The 23,749-nt window shown below is 38.6% G+C and overlaps 1 long non-coding RNA gene across 1 annotated transcript in view; it reads left to right on the plus strand.

Annotated features, from left to right (window-relative positions):
* LOC134070134 (uncharacterized) overlaps positions 1-20,932 on the plus strand; it is a 50,560-nt gene extending 29,628 nt beyond the window's left edge. The window contains exons 3-4 of the long non-coding RNA XR_009936886.1: positions 16,647-16,708; positions 18,148-20,932. This is a non-coding gene — a long non-coding RNA (uncharacterized LOC134070134). The remainder of the gene's footprint in view (positions 1-16,646; positions 16,709-18,147) is intronic.
* The last annotated feature ends 2,817 nt before the right edge of the window (positions 20,933-23,749 follow it).

Here is a 23,749-nt window from a genome sequence, read left to right on the forward strand (position 1 = left end):
CTCTGAGAGTAGTTGACACAGGTGTAATCAATTTAACTGGCTAGTCTTAAGAGAGCCAGAGTACTCTTAAAGCCTGAGACAGAGTAAATAATTTAAAAGTTGAATGTAGATAGTCTAATTAATGTTGATAGACAGAGAGTTTAATGGATGTTGATAGACAGATTGTTTAATAGATGTTGATAGACAGTTTAATGGGTGGATGAGTGAATGGTCTGAAGAAGATGAATGGATAGAATGTTGGATGGAATGTGCCTTATATTCTTGTAGAATGGAGAGACAGCTCTCTACTGAGAGTAGTGGATACAGATACAGGTGTAATCAATTTAACTGGCTAGTCTTAAGAGAGCCAGCCTGAGACAGAGTAGATTGTTTAAAAGTTGAATGTAGAGCGTCTAATTGATGTTGATAGGCAGACTGTTTAGAATGGGTGGATGAGTGAATGGTTTGAAGAAGATGAATGGATATAAAGTTGAATGGAATTAGGAGGACTTATTTTGATACTGTTGTGCGCAGAGGATACAGGGGAACAGAATATGTAGTCTTCAGAGAGATTGTAAAGCCTGAGAGAAACTGACAGTTGGTGCCCAGGTGGCTCACCAGCTGGGGTAACATTCTAATTGCTGCCGTGATGTCATAATGAGCCATGTTAAGTCTATGGGGGAAATTGTAATAGTTTTTAACTAATAGTTTAAAAAGTATAAAAGTTACAAAGTTGAAAAATACAAAGCCCACATCGCGTAAGTAAGACCTACGTGTCAAAATTTTAATGGAGTTTCTACGTTAAGCGGTTGAAGCTGAATTGCGTGCGTTAGAAGAAGAACTAGAAATGCAATTCCAAGGAATTACCAGTGCATGAAAATGCAAAAATAGATGGATAATGTAGATATGGTTGCTAAGGTGTAGCTAGGGTAAACATGGTGGTTGCATAGTTTACAGAGAGTTGATAGTGTGAAGGTAGACAGTTTAAAGATGAAACATTCCAGCTCTAACTTAACTAGTGATTTCTATTCATGTTAAAATGTTGATTAGCTAACTTAGGTAATGATTTCTAGCAGTTACGCTAAAAATGCTAATTATGCTAGCAATGATAACTTTACTAACAATGCTAACCAGGTTGATTAGCTAACTTAGCTAATGATTTCTAGCAGTTACGTTAAAAATGCTTATTATGCTAGCAATGCTAACTTTACTAACAATGCTAACCAGGTTGATTAGCTAACTTAACCGATGATTTCTAGCAGTTATGCTAAAAATGCTAACTATGTTAACAATGCTAACTATGCTAACTAGCTAACTTGCTAGTGAGGACTTTTATTTTGAAACATTTGTTGCTAGGGTATCCATGGTGGCCACTATCAGGAAACAAGAATTTACTGCAGTATAATCATGTTGGTTGCTATGGAAACGGTCATAAACACTTAATTTTAATGGTTGCTATGTTGGTTGCTAGGTACATGGAGGTTTCATGTAGTTGACTGGAGGCATAGTGGATGATAACTGACAGTTGGAATGGTTGAACAGTTCAATAGTTGAGTAGTTTCAATGGTTAAATGATTTAATAGTGTATTATTGCAGTGAGGACCTTTATTTTGAAACAGTTGTGGACAGAGGAAGTAGTGAAACAGGATCTGTAGTCTTAATGAGATTGTATGCTTAAAGCCTGAGACAGAAGGTGCCTCTCATAGCGTTTACGCGTCCTCTCTCGCTCCTCACTGATCTACATAAAGAATGATGGAGCGGCAACAATGGGATAGTCTAGCCCTTCTTCTATCTTTCTTTATGTAGATCATTGAGGATCGAGGAGCGAGGGAGGACATATAAACGCTGCTTGAGAGGGACCCACAGTAAATACTTTAAAAGTTGTATGTAGATAGTCTAATTAATGTTGATAGATAGAATGTTTAATGGATGTTGATAGGCAGATTGTTTTATATTGATTGACAGTGTAATGGGTGGATGAGTGAATGGTCTGAAGAAGATGAATGGATAGAAGGTTGGATGGAATGTGCCTTATATTCTTGTTAAGAGAGACACTGATACAGCTCTCTGAGAGTAGTTGACACAGGTGTAATCAATTTAACTGGCTAGTCTTAAGAGAGCCATAGTACTCTTAAAGCCTGAGACAGAGTAAATAATTTAAAAGTTGAATGTAGATAGTCTAATTAATGTTGATAGACAGAGAGTTTAATGGATGTTGATAGACAGATTGTTTAATAGATGTTGATAGACAGTTTAATGGGTGGATGAGTGAATGGTCTGAAGAAGATGAATGGATAGAATGTTGGATGGAATGTGCCTTATATTCTTGTAGAATGGAGAGACACAGCTCTCTACTGAGAGTAGTGGATACAGATAGGCCTACAGGTGTAATCAATTTAACTGGCTAGTCTTAAGAGAGCCAGCCTGAGACAGAGTAGATTGTTTAAAAGTTCAATGTAGAGCGTCTAATTGATGTTGTTGATAGGCAGACTGTTTAGAATGGGTGGATGAGTGAATGGTTTGAAGAAGATGAATGGATATAAAGTTGGATGGAATTAGGAGGACTTATTTTGATACTGTTGTGCACAGAGGATACAGGGGAACAGAATATGTAGTCTTCAGAGAGGAGCCTGAGAGAAACTGACAGTTGGTGCCCAGGTGGCTGACCAGCTGGGGTAACATTCTAATTGCTGCCGTGATGTCATAATGAGCAATGTTAAGTCTATGGGGAAATTGTTAATAGTTTTTATTTAATAGTTCAAAAAGTATAAAAGTTACAAAGTTGAAAAATACAAAGCACACATGGCATAAGCAAGACCTACGCAACAACGTTTGAATGCAGTTTCTACGTTAAACGGTTGAAGCTGAATTGCGAGCGTTAGAAGAAGAAGTTTAATAATAACTAGAAATGCAATTCCAAGGAATTACCAGTGCATGAAAATGCAAAAATAGATAGACAATGTAGATATGGTTACTAAGGTGTAGCTAGGGTAAACATGGTGGTTGCATAGTTTACAGAGAGTTGATAGTGTGAAGGTAGACGTTTTAAAGATGAAACGTTCCAGTTCTAACTTAAGTAATGATTTCTATTCATGTTAAAATGTTGATTAGCTAACTTAGCTAATGATTTCTAGCAGTTACGTTAAAAATGCTTATTATGCTAGCAATGCTAACTTTACTAACAATGCTAACCAGGTTGATTAGCTAACTTAACCGATGATTTCTAGCAGTAATGCTAAAAATGCTAACTATGCTAACAATGCTAAATTTGCTAACAATGCTAACCAGGTTGATTAGCTAACTTACTTGATGATTTTTTGCAGTTATACTAAAAATGTTAACTATGCTAACAATGCTAACCATGCTAACTAGCTAACTTGCTAGTGAGGACTTTTATTTTGAAACATTTGTTGCTAGGGTATCCATGGTGGCCACTATCAGGAAACAAGAAGTTACTGCAGTATAATCATGTTGGTTGCTATGGAAACAGTCATAAACACTTAATTTTAATGGTTGCTATGTTGGTTGCTAGGTACATGGAGGTTTCATGTAGTTGACTGGAGGCATAGTGGATGATAACTGACAGTTGGAATGGTTGAACAGTTCAATAGTTGAGTAGTTTCAATGGTTAAATGATTTAATAGTGTATTATTGCATTGAGGACCTTTATTTTGAAACAGTTGTGGACAGAGGACGTAGTGAAACAGGATCTGTAGTCTTAATGAGATTGTATGCTTAAAGCCTAAGACAGAAGGTGCCTCTCATATAGCGTTTACGCGTCCTCTCTCGCTCCTCACTGATCTACATAAAGAATGATGGAGCGGCAACAATGGGATAGTCTAGCCCTTCTTCTATCTTTCTTTATGTAGATCATTGAGGATCGAGGAGCGAGGGAGGACATATAAACGCTGCTTGAGAGGGACCCACAGTAAATACTTTAAAAGTTGTATGTAGATAGTCTAATTAATGTTGATAGACAGAATGTTTAATGGATGTTGATAGGCAGATTGTTTAATAGATATTGATTGACAGTTTAATGGGTGGATGAGTGAATGGTCTGAAGAAGATGAATGGATAGAAGGTTGGATGGAATGTGCCTTATATTCTTGTTAAGAGAGACACTGATACAGCTCTCTGAGAGTAGTTGACACAGGTGTAATCAATTTAATTGGCTAGTCTTAAGAGAGCCAGAGTAGCCTACTCTTAAAGCCTGAGACAGAGTAAATAATTTAAAAGTTGAATGTAGATAGTCTAATTAATGTTGATAGACAGAGAGTTTAATGGATGTTGATAGACAGATTGTTTAATAGATGTTGATAGACAGTTTAATGGGTGGATGAGTGAATGGTCTGAAGAAGATGAATGGATAGAATGTTGGATGGAATGTGCCTTATATTCTTGTAGAATGGAGAGACACAGCTCTCTACTGAGAGTAGTGGATACAGATACAGGTGTAATCAATTTAACTGGCTAGTCTTAAGAGAGCCAGCCTGAGACAGAGTAGATTGTTTAAAAGTTCAATGTAGAGCGTCTAATTGATGTTGTTGATAGGCAGACTGTTTAGAATGGGTGGATGAGTGAATGGTTTGAAGAAGATGAATGGATATAAAGTTGGATGGAATTAGGAGGACTTATTTTGATACTGTTGTGCACAGAGGATACAGGGGAACAGAATATGTAGTCTTCAGAGAGGAGCCTGAGAGAAACTGACAGTTGGTGCCCAGGTGGCTGACCAGCTGGGGTAACATTCTAATTGCTGCCGTGATGTCATAATGAGCAATGTTAAGTCTATGGGGGAAATGGTGATAGTTTTTAACTAATAGTTTAAAAAGTATAAAAGTTACAAAGTTGAAAAATACAAAGCACATATGGCATAAGCAAGACCTACGCAACAAAGTTTGAATGAAGTTTCTACGTTAAACGGTTGAAGCTGAATTGCGAGCGTTAGAAGAAGAAGTTTAACTAGAAATGCAATTCCAAGGAATTACCAGTGCATGAAAATGCAAAGATAGATAGATAATGTAGATATGGTTACTAAGGTGTAGCTAGGGTAAACATGGTGGTTGCATAGTTTACAGAGAGTTGATAGTGTGAAGGTAGACAGTTTAAAGATGAAACGTTCCAGTTCTAACTTAACTAATGATTTCTATTCATGTTAAAATGTTGATTAGCTAACTTAGCTAATGATTTCTAGCAGTTACGCTAAAAATGCTTACTATGCTAGCAATGCTAACAATGCTAACCAGGTTGATTAGCTAACTTAACCGATGATTTCTAGCAGTAATGCTAAAAATGCTAACTATGCTAACAATGCTAAATTTGCTAACAATGCTAACCAGGTTAATTAGCTAACTTAGTTGATGATTTTTTGCAGTTATGCTAAAAATGCTAACTATGCTAACAATGCTAACTATGCTAACCATGGTAACTAGCTAACTTGCTAGTGAGGACTTTTATTTTGAAACATTTGTTGCTAGGGTATCCATGGTGGCCACTATCAGGAAACAAGAAGTTACTGCAGTATAATCATGTTGGTTGCTATGGAAACGGTCATAAACACTTTTTAATGGTTGCTATGTTGGTTGCTAGGTACATGGAGGTTTCATGTAGTTGACTGGAGGCATAGTGGATGATAACTGACAGTTGGAATGGTTGAACAGTTCAATAGTTGAGTAGTTTCAATGGTTAAATTATTTAATAGTGTATTATTGCAGTGAGGACCTTTATTTTGAAACAGTTGTGGACAGAGGAAGTAGTGAAACAGGATCTGTAGTCTTAATGAGATTGTATGCTTAAAGCCTGAGACAGAAGGTGCTTCTCATAGCGTTTACGCGTCCTCTCTCGCTCCTCACTGATCTACATAAAGAATGATGGAGCGGCAACAATGGGATAGTCTAGCCCTTCTTCTATCTTTCTTTATGTAGATCATTGAGGATCGAGGATCGAGGGAGGACATATAAACGCTGCTTGAGAGGGACCCACAGTAAATACTTTAAAAGTTGTATGTAGATAGTCTAATTAATGTTGATAGATAGAATGTTTAATGGATGTTAGACAGATTGTTTAATAGATGTTGATAGACAGTTTAATGGGTGGATGAGTGAATGGTCTGAAGAAGATGAATGGATAGAATGTTGGATGGAATGTGCCTTATATTCTTGTAGAATGGAGAGACACAGCTCTCTACTGAGAGTAGTGGATACAGATACAGGTGTAATCAATTTAACTGGCTAGTCTTAAGAGAGCCAGCCTGAGACAGAGTAGATTGTTTAAAAGTTCAATGTAGAGCGTCTAATTGATGTTGTTGATAGGCAGACTGTTTAGAATGGGTGGATGAGTGAATGGTTTGAAGAAGATGAATGGATATAAAGTTGGATGGAATTAGGAGGACTTATTTTGATACTGTTGTGCGCAGAGGATACAGGGGAACAGAATATGTAGTCTTCAGAGAGGAGCCTGAGAGAAACTGACAGTTGGTGCCCAGGTGGCTGACCAGCTGGGGTAACATTCTAATTGCTGCCGTGATGTCATAATGAGCAATGTTAAGTCTATGGGGGAAATGGTGATAGTTTTTAACTAATAGTTTAAAAAGTATAAAAGTTACAAAGTTGAAAAATATAAAGCACATATGGCATAAGCAAGACCTACGCAACAAAGTTTGAATGAAGTTTCTACGTTAAACGGTTGAAGCTGAATTGCGAGCGTTAGAAGAAGAAGTTTAATAATAACTAGAAATGCAATTCCAAGGAATTACCAGTGCATGAAAATGCAAAAATAGATAGATAATGTAGATATGGTTACTAAGGTGTAGCTAGGGTAGACATGGTGGTTGCATAGTTTACAGAGAGTTGATAGTGTGAAGGTAGACAGTTTAAAGATGAAACGTTCCAGTTCTAACTTAACTAATGATTTCTATTCATGTTAAAATGTTGATTAGCTAACTTAGCTAATGATTTCTAGCAGTTACGCTAAAAATGCTTATTATGCTAGCAATGCTAACTTTACTAAAAATGCTAACCAGGTTGATTAGCTAACTTAACCGATGATTCCTAGCAGTAATGCTAAAAATGCTAACTATGCTAACAATGCTAAATTTGCTAACAATGCTAACCAGGTTGATTAGCTTACTTAGTTTATGATTTTTTGCAGTTATGCTAAAAATGCTAACTATGCTAACCATGCTAACTAGCTAACTTGCTAGTGAGGACTTTAATTTTGAAACATTTGTTGCTAGGGTATCCATGGTGGCCACTATCAGGAAACAAGAAGTTACTGCAGTATAATCATGTTGGTTGCTATGGAAACGGTCATAAACACTTAATTTTAATGGTTGCTATGTTGGTTGCTAGGTACATGGAGGTTTCATGTAGTTGACTGGAGGCATAGTGGATGATAACTGACAGTTGGAATGGTTGAACAGTTCAATAGTTGAGTAGTTTCAGTGGTTAAATGATTTAATAGTGTATTATTGCAGTGAGGACCTTTATTTTGAAACAGTTGTGGACAGAGGAAGTAGTGAAACAGGATCTGTAGTCTTAATGAGATAGTATGCTTAAAGCCTGAGACAGAAGGTGCCTCTCATATATAGCGTTTACGCGTCCTCTCTCGCTCCTCACTGATCTACATAAAGAATGATGGAGCGGCAACAATGGGATAGTCTAGCCCTTCTTCTATCTTTCTTTATGTAGATCATTGAGGATCGAGGAGCGAGGGAGGACATATAAACACTGCTTGAGAGGGACCCACAGTAAATACTTTAAAAGTTGTATATAGTCTAATTAATGTTGATAGACAGAATGTTTAATGGATGTTGATAGGCAGATTGTTTAATAGATATTGATTGACAGTTTAATGGGTGGATGAGTGAATGGTCTGAAGAAGATGAATGGATAGAAGGTTGGATGGAATGTGCCTTATATTCTTGTTAAGAGAGACACTGATACAGCTCTCTGAGAGTAGTTGACACAGGTGTAATCAATTTAACTGGCTAGTCTTAAGAGAGCCAGCGTGTACTCTTAAAGCCTGAGACAGTAAATAATTTAAAAGTTGAATGTAGATAGTCTAATTAATGTTGATAGACAGAGAGTTTAATGGATGTTGATAGACAGATTGTTTAATAGATGTTGATAGACAGTTTAATGGGTGGATGAGTGAATGGTCTGAAGAAGATGAATGGATAGAATGTTGGATGGAATGTGCCTTATATTCTTGTAGAATGGAGAGACACAGCTCTCTACTGAGAGTAGTGGATACAGATACAGGTGTAATCAATTTAACTGGCTAGTCTTAAGAGAGCCAGCCTGAGACAGAGTAGATTGTTTAAAAGTTCAATGTAGAGCGTCTAATTGATGTTGTTGATAGGCAGACTGTTTAGAATGGGTGGATGAGTGAATGGTTTGAAGAAGATGAATGGATATAAAGTTGGATGGAATTAGGAGGACTTATTTTGATACTGTTGTGCGCAGAGGATACAGGGGAACAGAATATGTAGTCTTCAGAGAGGAGCCTGAGAGAAACTGACAGTTGGTGCCCAGGTGGCTGACCAGCTGGGGTAACATTCTAATTGCTGCCGTGATGTCATAATGAGCAATGTTAAGTCTATGGGGGAAATGGTGATAGTTTTTAACTAATAGTTTAAAAAGTATAAAAGTTACAAAGTTGAAAAATACAAAGCACATATGGCATAAGCAAGACCTACGCAACAAAGTTTGAATGAAGTTTCTACGTTAAACGGTTGAAGCTGAATTGCGAGCGTTAGAAGAAGAAGTTTAACTAGAAATGCAATTCCAAGGAATTACCAGTGCATGAAATGCAAAAATAGATAGATAATGTAGATATGGTTACTAAGGTGTAGCTAGGGTAAATATGGTGGTTGCATAGTTTACAGAGAGTTGATAGTGTGAAGGTAGACAGTTTAAAGCTGAAACATTTTGATTTGCTGATTTCTATTCATGTTAAAATGTTAACTATGGTAACAATGATAACCAGGTTGATTGGTTAACTTAGCTACTGATTTCATGCAGTAATGGTAAAAATGTTAACTACGCTAACTATGCTCACAGTGTTAACCAGGTTGATTAGCTAACTTAGCTAATGATTTCTAGCAGTTATGCTAAAAATGCTAACTATGCTAGCAATGCTAACTATGGTAACAATGCTAACTAAAACTAACAATGCTAACCAGGTTGATTAGCTAACTTAACTGATGATTTCTAGCAATAATGCAAAAAATGCTAACTATGCTAAAATTGCTAACAATGCTAACCAGGTTGTTTAGCTAACTTAGTTAGATGTTTTTTGCAGTTATGCTAAAAATGCTAACTATGCTAACAATGTTAACTATGCTAACCATGCTAACTAGCTAACTTGCTAGTGAGGACTTTTATTTTGAAACATTTGTTGCTAGGGTATCCATGGTGGCCACTATCAGGAAGCAATAAGTTACTGCAGCATAATCATGTTGGTTGCTATGGAAACGGTCAAAAACGCTTAATTTTAATGGTTGGTATGTTGATTGCTAGGTACATGGAGGTTTCGTGTAGTTGACTGGAGGCATAGTTGATAACTGACAGTTGGAATGGTTGAACAGTTAAATAGTTGAGTAGTTACAATGGTTAAATTATTTAATAGTGTATTATTGCAGTGAGGACCTTTATTTTGAAACAGTTGTGGACAGAGGAAGTAGTGAAACAGAATCTGTAGTCTAAATGAGATTGTATGCTTAAAGCCTGAGACAGAAGGTGCCTCTCATATAGCGTTTACGCGTCCTCTCTCGCTCCTCGATCCTCACTGATCTACATAAAGAATGATGGAGCGGCAACAATGGGATAGTCTAGCCCTTCTTCTATCTTTCTTTATGTAGATCATTGAGGATCGAGGAGCGAGGGAGGACATATAAACGCTGCTTGAGAGGCACCCACAGTAAATACTTTGAAAGTTGTATGTAGATAGTCTAATTAATGTTGATAGACAGAATGTTTAATGGATGTTGATAGGCAGATTGTTTAATAGATATTGATTGACAGTTTAATGGGTGGATGAGTGAATGGTCTGAAGAAGATGAATGGATAGAAGGTTGGATGGAATGTGCCTTATATTCTTGTTAAGAGAGACACTGATACAGCTCTCTGAGAGTAGTTGATACAGGTGTAATCAATTTAACTGGCTAGTCTTAAGAGAGAGTGTGCTTAAAGCCTGAGACAGAGTAAATCATTTAAAAGTTGAATGTAGATAGTCTAATTAATGTTGATAGACAGAGAGTTTAATGGATGTTGATAGGCAGATTGTTTAATAGATGTTGATAGACAGTTTAATGGGTGGATGAGTGAATGGTCTGAAGAAGATGAATGGATAGAAAGTTGGATGGAATGTGCCTTATAATGTAGACTGGAGAGACACAGCTCTCTACTGAGAGTAGTGGATACAGATACAGGTGTAATCAATTTAACTGGCTAGTCTTAAGAGAGCCAGTGTATGTAGCCTGAGAGAGAGAGAGAGCTGCTGCACCTGGACTGGCCACCTGGCGTAACATTCTAATTGCTGCCGTGATGTCATAATGAGCAATGTTAAGTCTATGGGGAAATGTTTAATAGTTTTTAATTTACAGTTTAAAAAGTATAAAAGTTCCAAAGTTGAAAAATATATTGCACAGGTCTCCTTAGTAAGACCTACGTAGCAAAGTTTGAATCAAGTTTCTACGTTAAACGGTTCAAGCTGAATTGCGAGCGTTAGAAGAAAAAGAATTATAACTAGAGAATGTAATTCCAGGGAAATTACGAGTGCATGAAAATGCAAAAATGTATAGATACAGTAGATAATGTAGATATAGACACTGACTGGATCTGCTCCCAGCTACTTCAGTTCTTTAATCACGATGTACATTCCCAACCGCCCATTGCGATCTTCTGAGGAGCGTCTGTTATGTCGACCAACCATACATGCTAGGTCAAATTGTAGATCCTATTCTTCAGTGGTTCCGTGTTGGTGGAATGAGTTGCCCAGTGCTCTCCGTTCCAGCAACAGCTTTGGATCTTTTAAGAGGGGTCTTAAGGCATATTTATTTAATATGCACTTAGTCCTTTGAGTTTGTGATGTGTTATGGTTTGTATAATAGTATTGTTTTGTTATAATTTGTCTATTGATAGAATTTGAAATTTATTTTGCTATTGTCCTTAAATTTAGCCATACCATGCTTTAGTTATTATTATTATATATAATTAACTGAGTGACTTATTTGATTGCTATTCTCATTTCACTGTTTTATTTCTCATTAGGTTAGTGCTTAAAATTATTGTTTTACTGATAATATTACTATTCTCCCTAGTTTGTAATTGTTCACTGTTAATTTAATTTGTATTGTTATTTATTTGTATGTCGCTTTGGACAAAGGCGTCTGCTAAATAACCATAGCCATAGCCATAGATATAGTTACTAAGGTGTAGCTAGGGTAAACATGGTGGTTGCATAATTTAAAGAAAGCTGATAGTGTGAAGGTAGACAGTTTAAAGCTTAAACATTACAGTTCTAACTGAACTAATGATTTCTAACAGTTATGCTAAAAATGCTAACTATGCTAGCAATGCTAACAAGGTTGATTAGCTAACTTAGCTAATCATTTCTAACAGTTATGTTAAAAATGCTAACTATGCTAACAATGCTAACTATGCTAACAATGCTAACAAGGTTGATTAGCTAACTTAGCTAATCATTTCCAACAGTTATGCTAAAAATGTTAACTATGTTAACAATGCTAATTATGCTAACCAGGTTGATTAGCTAACTTAGCTAATCATTTCTAGCAGTTATGTTAAAAATGCTAACTATGCTAACAACGCTAACCATGCTAACTAGCTAACTTGCTAGTGAGGACTTTTATTTTGAAACATTTGTTGATATGGTATCTATGGTGGCCACTATCAGGAATAAAGAAGTTACTGTAGTAAAATCATGTTGGTTGCTATGGAAACGGTCATAAACGCTTCATTTTAACGGTTGCTATGTTGGTTGCTAGGTACATGGAGGTTTCATGTAGTTGACTGGAGGCATAGTTGATGATAACTGACAGTTGGAATGGTTGAACAGTTAAATAGTTGAGTAGTTTCAATGGATAAACGATTTAATAGTGCATTATTGCAGTGAGGACTTTTATTTTGAAACAGTTGTGGACAGAGGAAGTATGAAACAGGATCTGTAGTCTTAATGAGATTGTATGCTTAAAGCCTGAGAGAGAGAGAGCTGCTGCACCTGGACTGGCCACCTGGCATAAGATTCTAATTGCCCTATTATGATGTCATAATGTAATGTTAAGTCTATGGGAAAATTGTAATAGTTTTTATTTAATAGTTCAAAAAGTATAAAAGTTACAAAGTTGAAAAATACATAGCTGAAGTCACCTAAGTAAGACCTACGCAGCGCAGTTTGAATGAAGTTTCTACGTTAAACGGTTGAAGCTGAATTGCACGCACAAAAAGCGTTAGAAGAAGAATAATAATCGCCTATAATAATAAGAAGAAACCGGATAACAGTAGAGTGCATTTTCATGCACTCTAATAATAAGAAACCTAGGAAGAACAATATAGTGCATTTTCATGCACTATAATAATAAGAAGCCTAGGAAGAACAGTACAGTGCATTTTCATGCACTGTAATAATAAGAAGCCTAGGAAGAACAGTACAGTGCATTTTCATGCACTGTAATAAGAAGAATAGGAAGAACAGTACAGTGCATTTTCATGCACTGTAATAATAAGAAGAAGAAGACCGAGGAAGAACAGTACAGTGCATTTTCATGCACTGTAATAACTAGAGAAAGCAATTCCAGGGAATTACGAGTGCATGAAAATTGAGACAAAGATAGAGGTGAAGTAGAGAAAAGGTTGAGGGGAGTCATAGTTATTGACAATTAACAGTTGGAATGAGCAACAAGTTAAACAGTTGAGTAGTTCAAATAGTTGAGCTATTTAATAGAGAATAATTGTGTGAGGACTTTTACTTTGAAACAGTTGTGGGCAGAGGAAACTGTTGGTGGAATACATAGCTGATGACAACTGTCGGAATGGCTAAAGAGTTAAATAGTTGCATAGTTTAAATAGTTACATTATGAAATACGGAATTATGACACTGATGACTTATTTTGAAACAGTTGTGGGCAGAGGAAACAGTTGGAGGGAGTCAAAGTTGATGACAACTGACAGTTAGAATGGCTGAACAGTTAAATAGTTGAATAGTTTTAATAGTTGAATTAAGTAATAGTGAATTATTTTAGTGAAGACTTTTATTTTGAAACAGTTTCAGGCAGTAGAAACAGTTGAAGGGAGTCATAGTTGATGCAAACTGACAGTTGGAATAGCCAAACAGTTAAATAGTTGAGTAGTTTAAATAGTTGAATTAATTAATAGTGAATTTAGTTTCAGGCAGTAGAAACAGTTGGAGGGAGTCCTAGTTGATGAAAACTGACAGTTGAAATAGCCAAACAGTTAAATAGTTGAGTAGTTTAAACAGTTGATGACAACTGACAGTTAAAATGGCTGAACATTTAAATAGTTGAGTAGTTTAAATGGTTAAACGATTTGATAGTGAATTATGGTAGTGCGGATTTTTATTTTGAAACAGTTTTAGGCACAGGGAACAGTTGAACAAGATCTGTAGTCTTTTTATTTTGAAACAGTTGGAGGGAGTCATAGTTGATGAAAACTGACAGATGGAATAGCCAAACAGTTAAATAGTTGAGTAGTTTAAATAGTTGAATCAATTAATAGTGAATTTAGTTTGAGGGAGTCATAGTTGATGAAACTGACAGATGGAATAGCTAAACAGTTAAATAGTTTAGTAGTTTAAATAGTTGAATTAATTAATAGTGCATTTAGTTTCAGGCAGCAGAAAAAGTTGGAGGGAGTCATAGTTGATGAAAACGGACAGTTGGAATAGCCAAACAGTTAAATAGTTGAGTAGTTTAAATAGTTGAATTAATTAATAGTGAATTTAGCTTCAGGCAGTAGAAACAGTTGGAGGGAGTCAAAGTTGATGAAAACGGACAGTTGGAATAGCAACAGTTAAACTGTTGAGTATAAATAGTTGAGTAGTTTAAATAGTTGATGACAACTGACAGTTAAAATGGCTGAACAGTTAAATAGTTGAGTAGTTTAAATGGTTGAACGATTTGATAGTGAATTATGGTAGTGAGGATTTTTATTTTGAAACAGTTTTGGGCACAGGGAACCGTTGAACAGGACCTGTAGTCTTATCAGAGCCAGCCTGAGAGAGAGAGAGAGTTCTGGCATACAGTAGGATTCTAGAAGCCTGAGAGTTCTGGCATAGGATTCTAAAAGCCTGGGAGAGAGATTTCTGGCATAGGATTCTAATCGGTGATGTCATAATCATAATGTTAAGTCTATGGGGAAATTTTGATAGTTTTAATTAAATAGTTTAAAAAGTATAAAAGTTACAAAGTTGAAAAATACAAAGCCCAAGTCACCGAAGTAAGATCTACGCGACACAGTTTGAATGAAGTTTCAAAGTTAAACCGTTGAAGCCGCATTAAAAGCACAAAAAGCGTTGAAGAATAATAATAAGAATAGTTGGAAGAACAATAGAGTGCATTTTTCATGCACTCTAATAAGAAGAAGCCTAGGAAGAACAGTGCAGTGCATTTTCATGCACTGTAATAAGTTGTTTTTCATTTTACATTTCAAATGTCTTATCGCGCTGATGCAGGGGTCTCCAACCTTTTTGGGGATGAGGGCTACCCGAAGAACTCAAAATCATATGGAGGGCTACCCATTAGAAACGAACAGCCCCTCACAACCTTTTATGCGAGGGTAACCCTCCTAAATAGTGGGTGATTTACAATGTCAAATTATCAATATTATGTGCTGTAGGCCCATTCGCCTTTATATATTTTAAACAACTGTATTTTCATCTGATTCTTCAGTATTTTAATATCAATATACAACACTACCAACATCTTGTTCAGTTTGTTCATTTCAAAGTTTGCATGGGGAACCTAATATTTATTTTTTAACAACAAAAAAAAATGTTTTGTGCAACTAATAATTTAGGTTAGCTACATTTTTAAGGTAATACTCACCATTAAGAATTTTGAGACGGTTTAAGTTCTGATTTCAGTGGACAACTGTTTTTTTTTAACATTTCAATAGCAATCACCAACACCACCTTCCCTAACTTATGAAGACGCCTTTTATAGTTATTGCACGTCTCCATGATCTGACAACATGTTGCGCCCGGTAGGTTAATTGGATCATGGCATAGCCTACATGCCACACGATTTCCAGCGCTACACGGAGGAGAAAAGGCCCGTGCGCTACAGTAAAGCAAACGTTTTTCAGTCCTTGAACAATCATGCACAAACAGAACCGTATGGGACAAACACGGAATGGGCACAGAACTTTAGCGAAGACATGCTTCCATTTGCTACACCAGACGAGCGAGCTTGTTTTTTCTGCATGTGTGCGAGCAGCATGTATATGCGCTCCACTTCCGTTGTCGAGTAAATGGGAAAGGTATTCTGAGCCAAAGGCTAAAAGTTAACCAGCTAGGCCTACAACTTAAGGTATCACCACCAATATCAAGTTAATGTTAATGTTAATGTAGTTAAGGCTACAGATTATTGTCTAAATACATTTTTAAAATGGTTTAAATGATTAAAAACGTCACAACGGAGGATGTTTTTAGAGCGTGGCACCACGCGGGCACCACGTTGGAGACCCCTGGTGTCCGGGTCCGGCCCGAGCCCGAACATAAGTTCTAAATATTTGTCCGACTCCGACCGAACTCATCGGGCTTCGGTCGGGTTTCCATGCTCTAACACACACACACACACACACACACACACACACACACACACACAGACATACACACTCAAAGGGACTTGCAAGAGGCATGCTTTGCTCACTGCTCTCACACTCACCTGCAGATACACACTTACACACACACACACACACACACACACCCGTGGGCCATAGTTTGGGGACCACTGGTTTAAAGGGACACTTAACCGATTAGCACTAAGCTTTGTATCTTTAGAAAACCAGTCATGTTTTCTAATGGTCGTGCATCATTCCCTCAGTTTGCCTTGAGAGAAATACGGATTTCAATGGAACCCATGAATAGGACTTCCTGCTTTCAATGATGTAAAATGATGATTTTTACATCATTGAAAGCTGAAAGTCCAACTTTGAAATCTGTATTTCTCCCATCTCAAGGCAAACTGAGGGAATGATGCATGACCATTCAAAAACATGACTGGTTTTCTAAAGATACAAAGCTTAATGCTAATCGGTTAAGTGTCCCTTTAAGCAATTCAGTGTATCCTAATACTAGCGTTATTGCGAGACAGTTTGACAGAAGAATAGCTGTTGGAGAATGTGTGCAAGAGAGTGTCTGTCTAGCTGATGTGTGTGTGATCATTTTCTCAACCATCTTACACCACTAGAGGTCAGTATGTTCATGTAAATCTAAATATAAAATGTAAATCAGGCTTATCAACCAAGTGTAGTAGGCCACGGCTGCCCTTCAGTCGATTGAACTGTGTCCTGACATTTCTGTGTTGGACTGTGTGTGTGTTCACATTTGTGTATATTTGCTCATGTGTGTGTGTGCGTGTGTATTTATTTCTCGTTCTCTCTCTCTCTCTCTCTCTCTCTCTGTAGCAGTTACAATCATATTGAACATTCGAGAACTTCTTGATCGTCTGTGGAATCTTGATCGTGGGGTTAGTAACACACTCACTCAATGTCTCTCTCTTACACACAAAGATGTACATAAACCCACACACCACTCCCTCCCTCTCTCTCTCTTACCCACCAAGATGTACATACACACACACACACCACACACACTCTCACACACTCTCACTCACTGGCCCTCATTTATGAAACGTGCGTACAACCTAAAACAGGCGTGTGACAGGCGTACGCTTATCTCCATGCGAAGCATGGCATTTATCAATGTGAACGTGATCGGTGGCTACGCTCGAATCTCACCTCTAGTCTCAACTCATGTACGCAAGTTTTTCAGGCGGCATAGCAACGTGCAGCAGTAAATTGGCGGTGGATTAGAAAGTTGAAGAGTTGAATACACGGACTATCTCGGACATAATACTCTTACTGCACGTATGTAGTGTATTTGCTGTAATGTAGCCTATTATATTAACACATTTGATCGCTTAGGATAGCCATATAGGAGATGATTACTTTCTCTTTGGCAAACGCAACATTCATAAATTATATATTTTTCATTATTTTCAATGAGCAAATATCAGTGTCGTATGGTTCTGTAATGAATGTATTGATAGTATGATGCGTTCTCTCTGTGAAGAAAAAGTCTGTTGCGCTTAGAAATGTTATTTATAGGCTATTTCAAAATGGAGGCATGCGTTCCAAGATTAAGACACTAGGAGCTCTCTCCAGATTTGCCAAGGTTGCATAGCCTAATTTCTAAATAACGTTAAACCCAGTAGGCCTAAATTACCTAGATCCCATAGCCTAGATAGGTTAGCAACACATATTTCAGAGATGCACGTGAGCAAATCAACTTGATATTATTAGCCTATGTGTTACAATAGCATCACTTAAACTAGCAGCCAAGTCTCGCTGTTTATGGCGCTGCTGCATATACGTGTGTGAGAAATAAAGAGGCACAGTCACAGGCTAGCTTCTAGGGGAGGGTATGACTTGTGCACACGCATGTTAGGCTACCTCTTTGAAACTGTGATGTTTACAACACATTCTTGACACAACATGACAAATATACAGAAATTCCATCGCACTAGACATCTGTAACTCTGCATGCGCATCATAATTGCACATCACCTTATCGGCCAGGTATATCGGCAGAAATTTTCATATATGCCGATAATTAAGTTTTAAAGCTTTTAGCGGCCGATACCGACGCCTTGCCGATATTATCGTGCATCCCTAGTTGTGTATTCATGACATCTTATCGTGTCAGTGGACATTTATGAGACAGCTTCTGTAGCTGGTAAATTGTGCTTGGAGCTAAACTCTGTTGCAATATACCATTTCACTACTAGATGGGAGAATTTCCCCCAAGGATTAACCCAATAAAGCAATGTTCAGCTCACCCATGCATTTATTTCAGCAACCATCATTACTCTGTTTTAACACATTGTGTGTGTATGTGTGTCTGCAGCCGGCTCACCAAGTGCATGGGAACTACGTTCATCTTTTTGTAAACCGCCTCATCCATATCTATATGCACATATAGACTGCTACTTAGACAAGTGATGTCTGTCAGTGGATTCTAGGAAGAACATCGACCTCAAGTGCAACCGATTGATTCACGTTTACAAGCGCATCTGAACTGAGCCCACCTGCCTACCAACGGCCCAGGGACCACCTGCCCACCCGCTGCCCACCCCTCTACCCCTCTACCCGCTGCCCACCCCTCTACCCCTCTACCCGCTGCCCACCCCTCTACCCCTCTACCCGCTGCCCACCCCTCTACCCGCTGCCCATTGACCACCCCTCTACCCGCTGCCCATTGACCACCCCTCTACCCGCTGCCCAGGGACCACCCCTCTACCCGCTGCCCAAGGACCACCCCTCTACCCGTGCCCACCCCTCTACCCGCTGCCCACCCCTCTACCCGCTGCCCACCCCTCTACCCGCTGCCCACCCCTCTATCCGCTGCCGATGCCAACTGTGCCAACTGCAGACAACTGAAGCTTCCTCTATATTAACCACCAAGCGGCTTTATGTACATCACAATTATATTACCGTAGCTTACTGCAGGGGGATGAATGAAGTCTGTAGCATCCGCCACATACAGACAAGACAACCACTAAAAACCAAAGATTCTAGAACAATTCTAGAATCTTTGCTAAAAACATAGTGGATTTCACATGCACAGACCACAGACAGTGCCGAACGGAGTGGCGTAGTCGCCAGCGTACCCGTGGCAACAAAGAACAAACAAATTTACAAAATAACAAGACATAAGACAAAAGATGCCGGACGGAGCGGCGTAATCGCCTGCGTACCCGTGACATCAAGACATACAAAGACAGACACCAGACAACAATTAACATATAATACAATAACATAGATTAACAAAAACACTTGCAACACAAGGCAAAACAAAATGTCAAATAAATAATAAAAGACATACAAGACATACTACAAACAAATAAACAAATGTCAAATAAATAATAAAACAAACAAACAAAAAAAAACAGAAAAGTCCACGTCAACTTAGTCCAATCGACTGCACTCAAGTCAGCTAGCCTAGCTATCAGACCATACGAAGACGGCGCTAGGCAGGCCGTCTGGAGAGCACCAGATGTAGCAGCAGAAGCACCGAGCAGTCTGAAGCAGTGAGCGACCCTGCAGATCAGCAATTCGGAGGACCCCCGACAGCATGTATGTTTCATGTACGTATGTGTGTGTTGCCCTGCAGCCGTTTATGTTATGTTATGTAATTATATAGATATAATCCAGTAAACTTCATATGTGTTCCATAACCACTCTCTTTATAAAGTGCAGACCTACCTCCTGTAGCTATGTGTGTGTGTGTGTGTGTGTGTGTGTGTGTGTGTGTGTGTGTACTGTATGTGTGTATTGGTGTGTGTGTGTGTGTGTGTTGTTCCTCTCACCCTAAACCAGGGACCTAATAATTCTTGTAAGTGGAGAGGATTTGAAGGAATTTAATTTGATCAAATTCAATTCAATTCAATTCAAAAAACTTTATTTATCCCCGAGGGGCAATTTCTCATGCAGGCATAGCGACACATAAGACGCACAACATATAAGACAAACAAGACAAGACAAGGGGAGAACAGGACAGACAAGGGTGTGTGTGTGTGTGTGTGTGTGGGTCCAGTCCCCTAGTCCCAGGAGAGAGAGGAGGAGGGGGGTCCATCTCTCGAATGACGGCTGTAGAGCACCCGCGGTTGTTGACATGAAGACAGCCTTTCCAGCGCTGCATCCGTCTCCATCCAGCCCCAACGGAGCGCTGAAGCCTCGCCTCCCTCGTCCTCGCGACCGTCGGAATATAGGCCACTCCACAGGCCCATCCACGAACATGCCCGCAAACAACCGTGCAGGTCTCTCCGACCCAGTAGAAACTGTGTATCCGACAGGTCGGCCGTCATCTGGAAGACCGCCTCCACTTGTCCATCCAGAAAATCCGGCAGATGGAACCAAAAGCAGCCTTTAGAAGTTGCGGTCGTCCGATGGAATCCAACGAAAACAAATGTGGCGTCCCCCCACGCTCCGTCACTATGCAACTCCAAAAAGTCTGCCGTGTCCCACTGAGACCAAGAGCAGCAACACATCTCATATCGGCATGACCCAAAAACAAAGAGGAAGACGATGCAGGAACACAAAAATGTCAAAAACACCGACAACACAAACAATACAACAAAAAACACTATGCCAGCAAAGCTGGTCGCCACAAAAGCAGCGCCACGGCGTCGCCTAGCAACGATAGTGATTAGGGCTTATAAGAAATCAAATCAAAATTGTGATTAGGTTATAAGAAATCAAGTCAAAAGCGTGTTTAGGGTTATAAGAAATCAAATAAAAAGCGTGATTAGGGTTATAAGAAATATCATCAAATCAAAACCAAATCAGAAGCGCTGTTTCAATCAATGCTGTCACCAAATCTCAAAAGCTGCAATTACTGGTTTAGCTGGCAACTCATACGCAGTGGTTAGTAATGTGACATTTATGTTTTTTTTAAAAACTCATGTTATTAGTTTGTGACAGATAGTCAGAAGTACTCCACACGATTGCTAATTCTATAATGATTAGTAATTATGGGATATTATATAGAAGTTATTGTCATGCTTGGAGTAGCTAGAGCTCCTCATATTGTTTAATATGTTATCTTGCCATGCAGTTCATTGGTTTTCAATGTGTTACACAGTGAATCTTAAACTTAAACTTAACCCACAAATAAAAATGCAATCACACAATCTGTTTTGAATATTGGATGTGTTATTTCTTAATGCATTGCTTAAACTTTTGAATATTGAATATGTGTTATTTCTTAATGCATTGCTTAAACTTTTGAATATTGAATATGTGTTATTTCTTAATGCATTGCTTAAACTTTTGAATATTGAATGTGTTATTTCTTAATGTGTTATTTCTTAATGCTTTGCTTTATCTTTGCTGAACATATACCTCACGTTCCTTCCGGGCTCTTGGGATACATTTTGTTGAAAGTTGGGATGCTTATGCCGTGATCCTTTAGTCTCGTTAAATCTCATACGTCCACCCCCCCCAGACATGTGCAAGCTGTCTCTTAGTGCTGGACATTTCTCCAGAACAGGAGAACATGGCCCTCATTCTCCCTTGTTGGGTATGGTCAATGTGAATTAATACATGGCCTCCATTCTCCCTTGTTGGGTATGTTCATAATATTATAATATAATAAGTATGGTCAGTGTGAATTAATAAAATCTTTTTTTAGCAACTCAACTTCACAAGTGCTGTCACATTTCTGTCGAGCCACGATGGGCAGTAGTATGCTAGCTAGTCATTGTTATTGTTTTGTGCTACTAGCTTTTTTAGCAACTTGCAACCGTACTTGCACTTTCTAACTTGAGAAGAGACAGGTTTTAAATGGGAAAATTATCAGAAATCTTAGTCACTTGTAAGCATGATGCTAGCAGGCGAGAAGCTAACGGTCTAATCCAATTCAATGATCTATGCTAGGCTGAAGCTAAAAGTTGTATTGCCAGACTCACAGAATGGCTGGATGAACGGGAACAAGGTAATTATCGATTGTTTTGCTCGAGGGGAGGTGGAAAATGAGCTTATTTCCGAAAATGGCGGAATATCCCTTTAACTTCCCATGGAAAATTTCCAGAAAGTTTCCGGAAATTTACCGGAAATTTTCCTCCCCTTTGCAACCCTAAACACAACACAAGTATACATTACTTCCCCTCAGTTGACTTAGTGTGCTTACTACAGAAATAAAGTAACTAAAAGTAGCCAAACTTGAATCGACAGGGTCTAAAACCTGACATGCACGACTAGTAACCTCCACAACTCAGATGCGAGTACTGACCACCGCGCGCGTGTAAAAAGTCCAGTGAGCAACAGGCAGCAGCCAGCAGCCATCTGCCAAGTAGGAAGCTGCTGCACTCAACACAGTCCAAACCTGCTTCCTCGCCTCTCGTCTGCCTACCTTGCCCTGTACTACGGTAAGTTTTCTACATGCATCAACTACCCGTATGCAGTGTTGCCACAGTTAATTTGAAAAAGTAATCCGATTACTGACTACTGATTACTCCTTTAAAAAGTAATTTAGTTACTTTACTGATTACTTGATTTTAAAAGTAACTAAGTTAGATTATTTAGTTACTTTTTAAACTAAGCCCCCCGCCGCCTCAACATAAAAATGGCAACCGGTTTTGCCAATATTCACTTTATTGCAGTAACGTTTACAATATATAGGCTAAGACATCACAACCTGCAAAAAGTAATTTCAGGGAGGTATCTAAAAATACTTTAACCTACTGAGATAGCCTAATAGCCTACATATTCTTGAATTTCCCCTTGGCTTGAATTTCCCCTTCTATCTATCTACAGTATCTATCTATCTATCAGATGAGTATGTTTGTTCAATAATGTCTAGTCAGTAGCCTACCAAATAAGGAAGGCCTATAGATAGGAACTGGTATTAAAATATCTGTATATCTTTCACAGCCTTTTAGAATATGCCAATGAAATTATAGGCTACTTGTTAAACTCACCTCGACAAGTCTTTTGCAATCATTTAATTCACCATGGGCGATGCTAAAGTCATAGTGCAGTGTGCAAGACTCTGCCATGACGCTACTGTAACATATACATTGAACTAATTAATTTAGTTCGGGAGAAAAGAGATAAAAGCCCGCCTACACTGACAACGTATCGGTTGATATAGCGAAACAGCCCAGTCAGGGTGCATTCTGTTTTGGATGCGTCTCGGGCACACACACGCACCCCTCTCTCTCCCTCTCCGTTGCGGCCGTCGGGGAGCCGCTACAGTAGCCTATACAAACTCGGGATGTCTTACGGTGTGGACAGACTTGTACGACATATGTGTCGGAAGGTGTTGCACGTCTTCCCCTCGTTTGTCGTGAGTGGGCGTTTCGTTTGAATTGTCAGTTAGCAGTTCATAAGCAGTTCGTTTGAACTTGTCTCAAGTGTTTCTCACAAATGAACCACCATTTTAGGCATGTATTTAACAGCATACGAAAATAGCCTATTAATAGCCTACACAAACTATGCAAGCCATTTTGAAATCTTGTTTAATTTAAACTACTCAATGCAATCTCAAATCCTCACCAGAAACACCAACAGTCAATGTATTTCTCCAAATCCAAGTTTCATTTATTTTATGGACAACTAGCTGGTCGTGGAAGAGTTCGTTTAAACATGAATTTGACTTGTATACGGAACCAAGTTTCACGGGCACTGTTGTACTACAACGACGAACCTACTACCTCGTGCTTTCATTGGACAGACGGCTCGCGTTCAACGGACTCATTTGCATAGAGCTGGGGATCGGCCAGCTTTTCTGTCGCGCGACAGGTTTTCAAATGCAGTACTGCCTTCCCGGAATGCTTTGCGGGTCCGTTAAAGCAGAGCTTTAAAAAGACTTTGGTTAAAGTCGCTTGACGTCACCCATAGGGAAATAGCGGGTTGCGACACGACAAAGTGAAGTGTCGGACAAATCTGGCCGTACCGTTACTAGACAGCACTTTGTCGCCAACAAAGAGTAGGCCTATTCAACGTAC

This window comes from Sardina pilchardus, chromosome 22, assembly GCF_963854185.1.
Source record: "Sardina pilchardus chromosome 22, fSarPil1.1, whole genome shotgun sequence".
NCBI classification, from domain to species: Eukaryota; Metazoa; Chordata; class Actinopteri; order Clupeiformes; family Clupeidae; genus Sardina; species Sardina pilchardus.